General features: G+C 38.0%; 1 long non-coding RNA gene across 2 annotated transcripts in view; it reads left to right on the forward strand.

Annotated features, from left to right (window-relative positions):
• LOC125084699 (uncharacterized) overlaps window positions 1-15,920 on the forward strand; it is a 22,917-nt gene continuing 6,997 nt past the window's right edge. The window contains exons 1-3 of one of the 2 annotated variants that reach the window (XR_007122676.1): window positions 1-11; window positions 7,747-7,750; window positions 12,244-12,256. This is a non-coding gene — a long non-coding RNA (uncharacterized LOC125084699). Of the gene's footprint in view, window positions 12-7,746; window positions 7,751-12,243; window positions 12,257-15,920 lie in introns of those variants that run through there. The other variant, XR_007122677.1, reaches the window with a different exon arrangement.

Genomic DNA, 15,920 nt, shown 5'->3' on the forward strand with positions numbered 1-15,920 from the left:
GACTTGAGTTCGTGGCCCACAGACTCCGTCATTCCTGCTGCATCTCAGTGTGAATAACATCTTCTCCAGTATCACTCATCCATCTAATCACACCTTCTTGCAGTCACCCTAATGCCCCCTGACTCCTCCACTTCCATTGGAAACTTCCCATCTTCCAACCCCAACATACTAACTTCCAGACTGCTTAACTATTTTTCTTTCTTTGGCCTCACTGAGCTTCTCCATTCATAGGTTTCTCATTTTTCTCATTACCCATCACCACCTCCTTCCTTTACTTCCTTCTATATTTGGCTTAGACTCCATATTCCCCTATTTCAGTCACTGTCTTCCAAACCTGAAACTCTTTGCCTCTATCATAATGAGCCCAACTGTTCTACACGTGTCTACCTGGGCAAGTGACCATTGTTGAGGGAGACCACACAACCAGATTGGAATGAGACTCTCCACAATTTTTGTCCACCAAAATAAACACTACTTAAATTTTAAGTGACATTTTCCTATTTGGCTAATTGTCTTACATTCCACAATAAAAATTTCAGTTCTTTCCCAGTTTCTGCAGATTCCCAGTTTCTCCCACTGCACCATACCAAGCAGTTTCAGAAGTCTCTTACTTTCCATAGGAAGTAAAAGCCAGCATTCTGGAACTCCTTCAACCTCCATCTGCTAAACATAAATACCTCTCTGAATCACCAGTCCTCCTCCTTTTTCCCACATTTAAAATGGAGAAAACAGGGGTGGCTGGGTGGCTCAGTGGGTTAAAGCCTCTGCCTTTAGCTCAGGTCATGATCCCAGGATCCTGGGATCCAGCCCTGCATCTGGCTCTCTGCTCAGCAGGGAGCCTGCTTCCCTTCCTCTCTCTCTGCCTGCCTCTCTGCCTACTTGCGATCTCTGTCAAATAAATAAATAAATAAATAAATAAATAAATCTTTCTTAAAAATGGAGAAAACATTCTCAAGAGATGCCTAGTATTTCCATTTTCTTTACATTTCTTCACTCTTTAACGCACTCCAATCCAATTTATTGAATTAAAAGTGGCAGAACCATTGCTATAAAAAACTATATTGGCTAAGGAAACCTTTGGAATCTCAATTTAATATGTTACTTAATTTCTCAGTAGTATGACCCTGTGTTCCAGAATACACTCCTATCAGTTTTCTTCTTACCATTTCTTTACTACTTAGCCTTGTCTCTTCACATTTTTTATCTACAAGATCTCTAAATATCATAGTTCTTAAGTATTTTCCTACTTTCTTCTCTTAGCCTAACCTCCCCACACACATCCATTTCCAGAACATCAGTCAGTAGCTATAAACTGAAAGTTTTTGTATTTATACATTGAGCCAAGACTTTTTTTTTTTGAGTTATAGATCTACACAATTATTTGCCTACTTGACATTTACACTTGGACTTTTAGAAGCATTTCACATTTTATTTTTTTTTTTAAAGATTTTATTTATTTATTTGACAGACAGAGATCACAAGTAGGCAGAGAGGCGGGCAGAGAGAGAGAGAGGAGGAAGCAGGCTCCCTGCAGAGCAGAGAGCCCGATGTGGGGCTCGATCCCAGGACCCTGGGATCATGACCTGAGCCGAAGGCAGAGGCTTAACCCACTGAGCCACCCAGGTGTCCCAACATTTCACATTTTACACAGTGCAAACTGAACTCATGATTACTTATTCCCCTAAGTCTTCTTGTTTTCCATAATGTCCCATATAGGAGGACTCCAAACAGTTCCTCAAGTCAGAAATATGGAAGTCTTTCTTGACACTGTTTCCCCAAACAACATTATTATGTCTTACTATTCTACTTCCCCATCACTGGAAGTCATCATTTCTCCCCTACTCATCTATCTCCTGAACTACTGCAATAACTTTGCAAATAGTTTGCTTTTATTCAAATTTTTGTCTCATTAATGGAGTAACAATTGAAGGAATGTATGAGTTATTCCAATTATCACTGTTGGAACAATTTACATCTTACCTAGACATTAATTCTTACTCTCAAATCAGGGACCAATTTATTTCTTTGGACACTTAACATATATTATAGCCCTAGACCCTCCTTTTCTTGGTATTATGTAACAATAGGGATGATTACTAAATTAACTCATGAAGTTCTTCCCTCTCATATGTTCACAGACTCTGTATAGTGAGAGACAAACCTGGACATTTGTGTAGTACCAGGATGGAGGTATTGGCATTTGCTAAGGTCCATTGCTGTAAGGTTTAGAATAACCTCTTCTTCTATGAGAGAAAGAAGAGATGTAAGACCAAGATTAGGGAATTAGTCTAGTGGAAACTGCAGGTGAAACAAACCAAAATATCCTTTCACGTAAATTCTAGCTCGGCTTCTCACTGTCAGGGTTTCCATATAGGTTTATGGAACTTATGGTTATTTGTCATTTCTGTAGAGATGCTAGAATTCTCAGCTGGAGCAGGATTTAGCAGTTTGACGATTTTGAAATTTGCCTATCTCTGGGTAATTCTTTGGACGATGGTCCTGTTTTACCTAGTCCTCACTCCCTGTAAAAATGGAGGCAAATCTGAGATACATGCCTGGTGCTTGTGTCCTTGATTCCTGCTGATACTTTTGGTACTAAGTTCTTGCTAGGCTGGTTTTCCATTCCATGGTACCACCTAATTTCTATGTCTTTATTATTGCTTTCTTTCCTGATCCTGGAGCGGTTGGCTTTATTCATTTTCTTATGGAGCGTATGTTCCCACGTGCAGGGCTCATGGAATTTTATGTCTGTTTCTTTTGATCTGATTAAGATGATACTTACCCAATATAGAAAATTTGGAAGGTCTCCTAAAGCATTCTGTCACAAGCCATACAGCAAGAATATACATATATATTCACAGTCACATAGAGGACTAGCATTGAATTGAGGTAAAAATGTTAAAATCTTGGATTTCAGGAAGATTTTGAAATCACTTGATGCTTTGATAAATAAATATACTGATACAAAATCTGATATCTCATTATTACTGGTACTTCTTTTTTTCAGTCTTCACAACATTTTATTTCCTGACAATGTTGACATTTAAAGTATCATTGGATCTTTCTTTAGATTTAGCTTCACACATAGTTAACACTCTAGGAAAGCCTTTCAGTGTCTTATAATGAGTCTAGTAGTACTTGATTCTGGGCCGATGGCTTTTTCATTAAGACACTGTTAAGACTATGGTGCCAATGTCTTTGTTTTGCTTTTTTTTTTAAATTATTTATTTTTTTATTACTGCTACTTTTTGACCAAATGAAATAACTATGAATTTAACCTGTGAAGGGGAGAAAAGACTCACTTGGTGACCTGGTCAATATGCAGGTTATAAAATCATAATAATATTGTTCATATTTTATTAAAATATTTTTCAAAATTAATTCATTATCTATCTACCAATTTTTTATTTAAATTTCTGTTAATTAGCATACATTGTAACAATAGATTCAGGTGAAGAATTTAGTGATTGATTACTTATATACACCACCTGGTGTTCATCACAAGTGGCCTCCTTAATCACCATTACCTATTTAACCCACTCCTCCCACTCACCTCCCCACTGGTAACCATCAGTTTGTTCTGTATAGTTAAGAGCATATTTCTTGGGTTTCTTTCTTTATCTCTTTGACTGAATACAAACAGTCTACACTTTACAAAGATGGGCTCCGTATTTAAATAGAGTTTAAAATTTAAAATACACATAAAGTGGAATACCAAGATCCAAAGCAAAGTCATATAGTCCAATGCATAAAAAAGAAATTCAAATAATGCAAAAGGAAGTGAAGGAATCTAGAAAACAAGTTGATACTGTGTTGCTATATAAAGGATGAAAGAATATTTTAACTGAATCCTACAGTGACACTTTAGAGAAATTTAGGTTAACATGGAATATTTGTTAATGGGAGAACTTATTTGGGGCCAAGGTTTATTTATTGAAGGAATGTTGATCCTCCTGTTAAATACTCATATTCCTCAGCTGATATGGCATAAACTTACTGGGTTTATTCCATGCATTTTTTAATAGAATAAAATGTACTCTTTTTTTCTGCCCCACCAGGCCAGATCCCAAACAGGTATTAAAATCCAAGTAATGAAGTAAGTCTCCTTCTGATGGAATTAACACAGACTTTAGCCAACTCCCTCTTTTATATTTTTCTGCCAAGATCTGCTTCCTCAATTAAAAAGGACTCACCTATTTCTTGGGGTAAATTATGTTTCCTCTCCTACTTTATGACTAGGACTAACTGAACATTGTGCATAATATTCCAAATGGAGCTTACAACGTGAACACCGCTTTGGAGCTACACCAGCTTTTCCTCAATATTAACTGCTCTTTGAATTGTCTAATTCTTCAAATTGCAGTTTGAATTATGGTTATTTTAGACCTACAGATGGAAAAATTCAGATGTTTCACACAGGGATTTGGAGAATTAATTTTCCAAGCTAAAAAGATTTACTGTATCCTAGAAGAGGAAATACATTAATGGTTTTGTGTGGTTTAATAAGACCCAAAGAGGGGAAATGAGTAACTATGTATAGTCTCAAAGGAATAGTCTTAAACATTATAGTTTGATTTCCAATTTCCTCAATAGTTTAACTTGCTTTATCTTTCAGCCACTTATCAAAAAAGCCAATATCTAATCCATTCACTGGACTTTGTCTTTGGGCCCCGTGGTTGGGAGAAAGTAGTAGCCCTGTCATCTTCCTTGTGAATCTCAGAGCTGCTTCACTGGAATTCAGTAATGGTTCCGAGTTCATTTTACTTCTTTAAGGCACAAAGTAGGATATAAAAGGGGCCATGCCTCCCTCTCAATGGAATTTTTAGTGAATAGTTCAAATACCGCCCTAATTTGTGCTTTCTTTCTGCCCTTGGAGCAATGACACAAGAACAGGGAAGACTCTGTAACTTGATTTCGTTAAACCATGGGAGAAGAGCTCATGACTGACCTCATAACCCTTTGTTGTTGTTGTTTTAAAGATTTTATTTATTTATTTGACAGACAGAAGTCACAAGTAGGCAGAGAGGCAGGCTCCCTGGCGAGCAGAGAGCCCGATGCGGGACTCAATCCCAGGACTCCGGGGTCATGACCTGAGCTGAAGACAGAGGCTTTACCCACTGAGCCACCCAGGTGCCCCTATTTATTTATTTTTAAAGTTTGTATTTGTTTATTTATTTGCAAGTGAGAGAAAGCAAAATCAGGGGGTGCCACAGGCAGAGGGAAAAGTGGGTTTCCCAGGAGCAAGGAGCCTGACATGGGACTCAATGCCAGGACTCTGGGATCATGACTTGAGCCACAGGCAGATGCTTAACCAACTGAGCTACTCAGGTGTCCCCATGTTCTTGATTTAAAACAAGCATACAAAACAAAGACTCTTACTGGAAAAGAGCAAGGAGAAAACCATGAGAGTCAAGCAAAAGTGTGATATGTTCCTTAACAACTTTAGAAAATATTTTTCACTGTTGAAAGTGTGCAATGATAAATTGGGGCTTTGCTTAAGTAATTCTGAAATATATTTACATACATTTATACAGAGGATCTCTAGAGAGATCTGGTGATCACAAAGCTAAGGTTTCAATTTAAATAGGAATTCAAGTTCAGTGACTCATTTGGCCTACTTTATTTTGATTTCTACTGTCATTTTATATCTTGTTTTTCATGAAACACCTCTATTTATGCCTTATTTAATTATTAATGGTGTTCTGTTTTCCTCTCCCAAGTGTCTCTATTTGAGCATAACCATACGGTCACCCTACTTAAGTACATACCCAGATACAGGAGAAGAACTGCTTTCACCCTATGGAGTTGCTAGGAAAATGTGAGGTTCAGCCTCAGATCTCTTGGAAGAGAATGTTGTGTCAGTCTGAAGTTAGCTCTTATAGTTACAGAAAAGGAAATGTGCAAGGTTTTATACTCAGTGTCTTTAATACACTATCATACATCAATTAAAAGTTTGCTGAACATGCCACATACCTTGGTCAGCCCTTTTCTTCCCAGCAATTTTGTTACTTTCTTTAAATAGGGAAACGATGCCATTAATGAAAATGAAGTCTAAAACCATATTTGGCACTGGCATCTCTGTATTCCTACTCCACGGAGCATTAACAGAGGGCCAAAAACAAATAAACAAATAAAAACAACAACAACAACAACAACAGGTGCCTGGGTGGCTCAGTGGGTTAAAGCCTCTGCCTTCAGCTCAGGTCAGGATCCCAGGGTTATTTTATTAAAAAATAAAAATAAAATAAATAAATGAATCAAGAACAAGGAGGTGTACTTTCTGAAAAAAAATATACTCTTAGGTATACAGCTGCATGAATATTCCCACCACATCATCAAGATATAGCATATATCCATATGACAAATTTTCTTTATTTTCTTTAGCAGTCATTTTCTTCTGCCCAAAGTCAGAAACTGGCAACTATTTATCTATACCTTTTCTAGAATGTTATAGAAATGAGATTATATAGTATGTAACTTTTAGAGGCTGGCTTCTTTCACTTTGCATACTACAATTGAGATTTGTCTATGTTATTGCATGGATCAGTAGTTCATTGTGTTTTTATTAATCTTTCTTCTGAGCAGTATCCCACTGTATAACAGTATCACAGATTATCCACTCACCAGTTGAAGGGCATTTGTGTACATCAAAAGAAAGCTGGGGTGGCAATCCTTACTCAGATAAATTAGATTTTAAGCCAAAGACTATAATAAGAGATGGGGAAGGACACTATATCATACTCAACAGGTCCGTCCAACAAGAATATCTAACAATTTTAAATATCTATGCCCCTAACATGGGAGCAGCCAACTATATAAACCAATTAATAACAAAATCAAAGAAACACATTGACAATAATACAATCATAGTCGGGGACTTTAATACCCATCTCACTGAAATGGACAGATCATCTAAGCAAGAGTTCAACAAGGAAATAAGGGCCTTAAATGACACACTGGACTAGATGAACATCACAGATATATTTAGAACATTCCATCCCAAATCAACAGAATACACATTCTTCTCTAGCACACATGGAACACTCTCCAGAATAGATCACATCCTGGGTCACAAATCAGGTCTCAACCAGTATCAAAAGATTGGGATCATTCCCTGCATATTTTCAGTCCACAATGCTCTGAAGCTAGAACTCAATCATAAGAGGAAAGTTGGAAAGAACCGGAATACATGGAGGCTAAAGAGCATCCTATTAAAGGATGAATGGGTCAACCAGGGAATTAAAGAAGTGAAAAAATTCATGGAAACAAATGAAAATGAAAACACAACTGTTTAAAATCTGTGGGACAGCAAAGGCGGTCCTGAGAGGAGAGTATATAGCAATTCAAGCCTTTTTCAAGAAACAAGAAAGGTCTCAAATACACAACCTAACCCTACACTTAAAGGAGCTGGGGAAAGAACAGCAAAGAAAGCCTAAACCCAGCCAGGGAAGAGAAATAATAAAGATCAGAGCAGAAATCAATGAAATAGAAATTAAAAAAAAAAAAAAACTAGTAGAAGAAATCAATGAAACTAAGAACTAGTTCTTTGAAAGAATTAATATGATTGATAAATCCCTGGCCTGACTTATAAAAAAGAAAGAGAAAGGACCCAAATAAATAAAATCATCAATGAAAGGGAAGAGATCACAAGCAACGCCAAAGAAATACAAACAATTATAAGAACGTATTATGAGCAACTATACATCAGCAAATTTGACAATCTGGAAGAAATGGATGCATTCCTAGAGACGTATAAACTACCACAACTGAACCAGGAAGAAATAGAAAACCTGAACAGACCCATAATCAGTAAGGAGATTGAAACAGTCATCAAAAATCTCCCAACAAACAAGAGCCCAGGGCCAGATGGCTTCCCAGGGAAATTCTACCAAACATTTAAAGGAGAATTAATACCTATTCTCCTGAAAATGTTCCAAAAAAAAAAAAAGAAGGAAAACTTCCAAACCCATCTTATGAGGCCAGCATTACCTTGATCCCAAAACCAGACAAAGACCCCATCAAAAAACAGAATTATAGACAAATATCCTTGATGAACACAGATGTGAAAATTCTCACCAAAATATTAGCCAATAAGATCCAAGAGTACATTAAAAGGATTATTCACCATGACCAAGTGGGATTCATTCCAGGGCTGTAAGGATGGTTCAACATCCACAAATCAATCAATGCGATACAATATATAAATAAGAGAAAGAACACGAAATATATGATACTTCCAATAGATGCTGAAAAAGTATTTGACAAAGTACAACATCTTTTCTTGGTCAAAAGTCTTCAAAGTGTGGGGATAGAGGGTACGTACCTCAATATTATCAAAGCCATCTATGAAAAACCCACAGTGAATATCAATGAAGAAACACTGAGAGCTTTTCTGCTAAGGTCAAGAACATGGCAAGGGTGTCCATTAGCACCACAGCTATTCAACATAGGACTAGAAGTCCTAGCTTCAGCAATCAGACAAAACAAAAAGAAATTAAAGGCATCCAAATCAGCAAAGAAGAAATCAAACTATCACTCTTTGCAGATGATATAATACTCTATGTGGAAAACCCAAAAGACTCAATTCCAAATCTGCTAGAATCTGTACAGGAATTCAGTAAAGTGTCAGGATATAAAATCAATGCACAGAAATCAGTGGCAGTTCTATACACCAACAACAAGACAGAAGAAAGAGAAATTAAGGAGTCAATCCCATTTATAATTGCACCCCAAATCAAAAGATACCTAGGAATAACCCTAAACAAAGAGGCAAAGAATCTGTACTCAGAAAACTATAAAGTGCTCATGAAAGAAATTGAGGAAGACACAAAGAAATGGAAAAATGTTCCATGCTCATGGATTGGAAGAACAAATATTGTGAAAATGTCTATGCTACCTAAAGCAATCTACACATTTCATGCAATCCCTATCAAAATACCATAATTTTTTTCAAGGAAATAGAACAAATAATCCAAAAATTTATATGGAACCAGAAAAGACCTTGAATAGCTAGAGGAATGTTGAAAAAGAAAGCCAAAGTTGGTGGCATCACAATTCCAGACTTCAAGCTCTATTACAAAGCTGTCATCATCAAGACAGCTTGATGCCAGCATGGTACGGGCACAAAAACAGACATATAGATCCATGGAACAGAATAGAGAGCCCAGAAATAGACCTTTAACTCCATGGTCAACTAAACTTTGGCAAAGCAGGAAAGAATGTCCAATGGAAAAAAGTCTCTTCACCAAATGGTGTTGGGAAAATTGGACAGCCACTTGAAGAAAAATGAAACTGGACCATTTCCTTACACCACACACAAAAATAGACTCAAAATGGATGAAAGACCTCAATGTGAGAAAGGAATCCATCAAAATCCTTGAAGACGACACAGGCAGCAACCTCTTTGACCTCAGCTGCAGCAATTCCTTCCTAGAAATAGAAACATCGCCAAAGGCAAGGAAAGCAAGGGCAAAAGTGAACTATTGGGACTTCATCAAGATCAAAGCTTTTGCATGGAAAAGGAAACAGTCCACAAAACCCAAAGACAACTGACAGAATGGGAGAAGATATTTGCAAATGACATATCAGATAAAGGGCTAGTATCCCAAATCTAAAAAGAACTTACCAAACTCAACACCCAAAGAACAAATATCCAGTCAAGAAATGGGCAGAGGACACGAACAGACATTGCTGCAAAGAGGACATCCAGATGGCCAACAGACACATGAAAAAGTGCTCCACATCACTTGGCATCAGGGAAATACAAATCAAAACCGCAATGAGAAATCACACCAGTCAGAATGGCTAAAATTAACAAGTCCGGAAACGACAGGTGTTGGCGAGGATGGAGAGGAAGGGGAAGCCTCCTACAATGTTGGTGGGAATGCAACCTGTTGCAGTCACTCTGGAAAACAGCATGGAAGTTCCTCAAAAAGTTGAAAATAGAGCTACCCTACGACCCATCAATCGCACTACTGATTGATTTACCCTAAAGATCCAAATGTAGTGATCCGAAGGGGCATGTGCACCCGAATGTTTATAGCAGCAATGTCCACAATAGCCAAACTATGGAAAGAGCCTAGATGTCCATCAACAGATGAATGGATAAAGAAGATGTGTATATATAGACAATGGAATACTATGCAGCCATCAACAGAAGTGAAATCTTGCCCTTTGCAATGACATGGATGGAACTAGAGGGTATTATGCTTAGTAAAATAAGTCAATCAGAGAAAGACAGTTATCATGTGATCTCCCTGATATGAGGAATTTCAGAGGCAAAGTGGTGGGTTTGGTGGGTAGGGGAGGAAAAAGTGAAAAATGATGGGATCGGGAGGGAGACAAACCATAAGAGACTCTTAATCTCACAAAACAAACTGAGGGTTGTCTGGGAAGATAGGCAGAGAGAGGGTGGTTGGGTTAAGGACATTGGGGAGGGTATGTGCTATGGTGAGTGCTGTTAAGTGAGCAAGCCTGACAATTCACAGACCTGTAGTCCTGGGGCTAATAACACATTATATGTTAATGTTAAAATGATAAAAAAATCATGTTAAAATGATAAAAAATAAATATATGAGCATATTATATTTGGCGCTTGAAAATAACATTTTAATATTTATGTGAGAGGTTAGAGTATGAAGACTAGTCACCTTGATTTGAGAGTGAAAAGGGATAGTTCACTTTCATTTTGTTGGTGAGAGTATAAATTGAGGAAAGATATCTAGAAATTATAAATCCAAATATTTAGCCTAACAAAAAAACTAAGTTTGTAAATAGAGCATCCTACTAACACATACACATACCAATTCATAAAAACAATTCTTTACAGATTTCAAGGCAATTATATATATTATATTATATATTATTATTACGTATAATATATGCAGTTTCTATTATATATGACATATTATTTTAAGACAATAATATATTTTAAGCCAACATATTATTTAAGACAATTATTTAAGACCTAAAGATGCAATTGGCTATACAGTTGACCCTTGACCAACACAGGTTGGAACTACCTGAGTCCATTTATAATGTGGATTTTTTTCAAAAAATATATTGGAAAAGTTTTTACAGATTTGTGAAATTTTAAAAACTCACAGACAAACTTCATGGCTTACTGAAAAAATTAAACAGGTGTTATTATACGAATACAGTATATAATACATATACCATACAAAAATATGTGCTATTGACTATTTATGATGTCAGTAAGGCTTCCAGTCAACAGTAGGTTATGAGTAGTTAGTGTTTGGGGAGGCCAACGGTCATACACGGATGTCTGACTGTGGGGAGTGTTGGTGCCTCTAATCCCATTGTGTGTGTGTGTGTGTATCATGCTCTTTCCTACCAGACACATTAAAGGAATTATCTAGCACTGCCACAAAGAGAGTTCATCCATCATTATCCATTAACTGACTTGGAATAATATCTACAGTATATTTTATGTGAAAAAGGGAGTGAAAAAATTATGGACATTATAATGCAAAAGTGGATTTTTTTATAAGATGAGGAAATTTTATCTATTGGTAGTCCCCTGGGACAGAGTTTCATGTATATTTCAGGAAAAATGGTTTAGAGTGCTGTAGAGCCATGAGGGCCATACTCATGTAGCAGGTGCTTGTCTTCAAAAGAGGGCAGAGATTGTGAACACAGGCATTGAGTTCATCAGGACGGGTTTGGACACATTGATGATGGGGTGTCAGCTCAGGAAGAACCAACCAAATTATTGTGTGTAACAAAGTAGATATCTGAGTGATATCTGTTACGAAGAGGCCAGATATTGGCGAAGGAAGTAGGGGAAGAAAATGTAGGTAGCTCTGTGATCCGGGTTGATACAAAATAAATTGTCATGGGGATTTTTATGTTTTTTTAAATTGTGGGATGTGTGGTGTAAACAACTGCATTCATCTCCTCAGTGAAATCCACAGTAAGTTTTGCATAGCTCACCATGAATAAGAGTGTACGTTTCCAGAATGTGAATAAGAGAATATGCTGAATTATGTGTCCAGCACAGACACAGCCACGGAGATGCTGAAGTGAGAGGAACAGAGACCAGTGATGTGTTTGTACCTTGTGCAAAAGTCAAGAGGGACAAGGGCCGGAGCTCTCCATACAACGCACCGAAGTGTTACTGCCATTTGTTGTTTTCTCTTTCTTCGTTTCAAATTATACATAGCCTAATCTTTCATAACAAACATGTGCTGATAGCTAGGAAATATATTGTTTTCATTCAAAGAGCTGTGCTCATCCGGTGGCTTGTTCAGAGTTTCATCCATACTGATTGGGTATGGGTCATATGCCAGGTGTCATGTGTTTCTTGACTTTTAAAATTTTACTTACTCAAAACTCCCATCGGCCTGACCGGGGTTTCCTTGCAACTGCATGAGTTCAAGGTGCTCCTTACAAAGCCCTTTGTCCTTCCTTTCTCTTGGCCCAGATGTCACCCTGCATCACAGCACAAAACTGTCTCCACCTCCTCCCACTCCCTGGTAATACATCCTTTAGAGATAGTGGCCTCACCGATCTCGTCCTGTCTGCCATCTGCTCCCAGAGGCCCTAGGTGATACTGCTGGTGACAAATAGCTTCCAAGTCTGAGCATTTGACACACATCTTGCCCACATCCTGACTCTCAGGTCATGAAATGTCATTCAGTGATTCAGTCCTGCCTGATACTCAAACCAGAAAATACTGCTTAGTAGGAATCAAGTGAGTAGCATCTTGATGGCGACCAAAAATAGCCAACAACTCGGAGCATTTATTTGCTATGGTAGTTTTTGCTTTTGGTTCTGTTTGCTCCCCTGATCCCAGCACGGTATCCCAACCAGAATCTCGCTGAATCTCCAGAAACCTTAGTATTGGGTGCCCTGAAGTACAATTGCCTGTACCTGTGAGTTGCCTTCTTGGGTTTCCCATTAAAATTTTGAGTAAAGCGCGTAAGCAAATATATTAATATATATCCTGTACATACCACTCTAATTTGGTCAATATCTGCCCAAGATTTTATGATATAACAGGAAAGAATGTGTAGTCTTATTTTTGCAGTCCTAGCAACAAATGTCAGTCTCAAATAATATTTATTTATTTAAGAGAATTTAATTAACAGAAATTATTAATTTAATTAATAGAAAATGCTGGAAGAGGTAAAAATGTTAATAAGAGTTGTTCTTGGGCGGTACATTGATCTATAGTTTTTTAAAATAAATTGCATAAATTTTATGTATTTGGCATACATATTAGTCAGAGAAAAAGAGAACACGCCAGTGATTTAAACAGATGCATTTGCTGTATGGAATGTTAACCACGTATTTCAGAATTGGAGGAGCAAAAAGAGCACAAAGACATTATGGAATAGGAACTGTACAAAGCAGCCGCTACCCTCAGAGGTCAGGGAACAAAAGAAAGTGATTATAATTTTTATCTTTATTTATTATTATTATTTTATTTGACAGACAGAGATCACAAGTAGGCAGAGAGGCAGGCAGAGAGAGAGAGGAGGAAGCAGGCTCCCCACAGAGCAGAGAGCCCAACGCGGGGCTCAATCCCAGGACCCTGGGATCATGACCTGAGCTGAAGGCAGAGGCTTTAACCCACTGAGCCACCAGGTGCCCCAAGAAAGTGATTATAATTTTTAAACCATGGATGCTTGCAGAGGGGTTGAGGGCTGGCCTATGTGGCTAGAGCTGAGCTTGGCATAGAAAGAGCTGTGCACTTAGTGTAAGTCCTTCTGCGGCTCAGAGGGATCACAGGGCTGCCATCTTGACCTCAGATCATGGAGTCATTGCTGGTGTAACTGCAGGGAGTGCAGAAATGGGCAGGAGCCATCCTGTACCACTCCTCTCACCAAGACATATCCCTCTGGGGCTCACTTTGAGCTGCCCCAAGGATAGAGTTGGAAGATCAAGGGGGAATGTAGTTGTCTGAGATGACCCACAAATCCCAAAGAGGGAAGTATGGGTTGAAGCTTAGGACAACAACATAATACTTGGCAGAGAATATATCACTTCAGTGGGGAAAAAAAAGGCACCCCCCATGTTTTATTAAAGTCAACAGACCATTTAGTGCCTAGATGGGTGTCTATCCACAGCAGAAGATCATTGATGGAAGTCCAAGGTTACTTGGCCATTAACAAGCTAATTGCAATTAGCAAAATGTGGTATAAAATCTCCTTACACTATGCCAAATTTATAAAAACAACAACAGCTCAGTAGACCTTCACAAGAGTAGGAAATCTTGGGAAATTATTGTGAGATATAAAGTTTGAGGACTTGGCTTCCAGAAGTTGAGAAAGAGAGTTGAATTCAGTAATTGCTTTTATATTTTCAGAGCTCAGATATTTTCTGTTTAAAGCAGAAGCAGTTTGATCTTTGGGTGACTGTATTCCTGATTTGACCCATTTTTCAGTAAATGAGTACACACACGGAGAAAGTGATGATGCCTCGATTTGCACAGTGGTATCCTTCAGGGTCCAGTAAAGAACTGGATTCCCTGGAATCATTCCAATGAGTAGAATTTATTGAAGGGGAGCAAGCATGGGTCTGAGAACCCAGAGATGAACTACTGCTGGAAGCCACTGCATCCCATGGGGACAAAAAAGCAAGGGGATAATCTGAAGAGGAGGCAGTGCCTCTTGGAATTCTACAGTGTGGAGGAACATTGCAATTACTCTCACTCCAGAGCTACAACCAGGAGTAAGAACGAGAAATTCTGAAGCTTCCTCCAGGCTAGGCATATTCTGCCAGTGCTCAGGTGGGCTAACCCTCACCTCTGAAAATCTATTATGGTAGCCTGGGTTATGCAGAACAAGGCCATAGCCTTTCTGTGTAAAGGTCAAGGCAAGCATGAACAGAGATTAATTTAAAACGAGGATGATCAGCAAAAGAGCTCCAAACGGTTTTCCAGCCACCGTTATAATGCAACTTGTGACTGAGTAGCTTTCTTTTTTTTAATTAATTAATTCATTTTGTTATGAGCGGATTTCTGTATGAAGGTTATGACTAGTGTACAGGATAAGAACTAGTTGGATGACTGAGAGGTTTTATGTTCTGCCAACAGCTAGGATCCATCCAGATTTCACATATTTTTTTAAAAATTAAATATCTTATTTCCTATGATAATAATTATTCATTTTTATTGAACTCACAGTGTCTATCATAAATTTTACACATTTCTTGGGGAGATAAACCACGACCTCCCATAATAGGGGACCCTAAAACAGGATCTTTGGTGAATCTTCCAATAATGGCAAGTGGTTTAAATGTCAGACAGTGAACAAGACAAATTATGGCAAATACAAGCAAAAGTAATAGAAACAAAATGCGAATACAAATCTTTTCCTTGTATTTTGTAGAGAATATTATTTAGAAATGTGTTTGAGAGACGGTTAATACAGCTAGACTACATCGGAATGAAGTCTTTTTAAGATAAATTTTTATTTATCAGCTGCAATTTTGACACACCTTAGTGCTGTTTATTAAAGTATTCCCAAATCTTTGTCTTCTAGGAAGGGGTGAAAGTGGCAATCCCCTTATTCTTTATTTTGGCAAATAAAATGTGAATGGCAGTGTCATGTTCATTCCTAGGGGCACTTGAAGACTCTCCCCGCACTGCCACAGTTAGCAGCAATTCTGCAAAGACTGGCCACAGTGTAGGCTCAGGTCCTTAATGAGAAGAATGCAGGGACTCATAGTGGCTATGTTGTTTGAAGCCACATAATGTGAGTTTGCTTTACTGCAGGGTGATTTTGCTTGTGTTGTTTGGTAGAGCAAGTGTTCAAAAGAAAAGCAGCTCACACTTGCAGAGCCTGGCATCAATGAAGGATGTGGTAATGATGGTATGATCAAGTTCTTCATGATGGTGGCTTCATGGCTTGAGAAAATGGCTCCCACCTGCAAACCTTCCCTTTGCTACATATTTT

This window comes from Lutra lutra, chromosome 14, assembly GCF_902655055.1.
Source record: "Lutra lutra chromosome 14, mLutLut1.2, whole genome shotgun sequence".
Classification (NCBI taxonomy): Eukaryota; Metazoa; Chordata; class Mammalia; order Carnivora; family Mustelidae; genus Lutra; species Lutra lutra.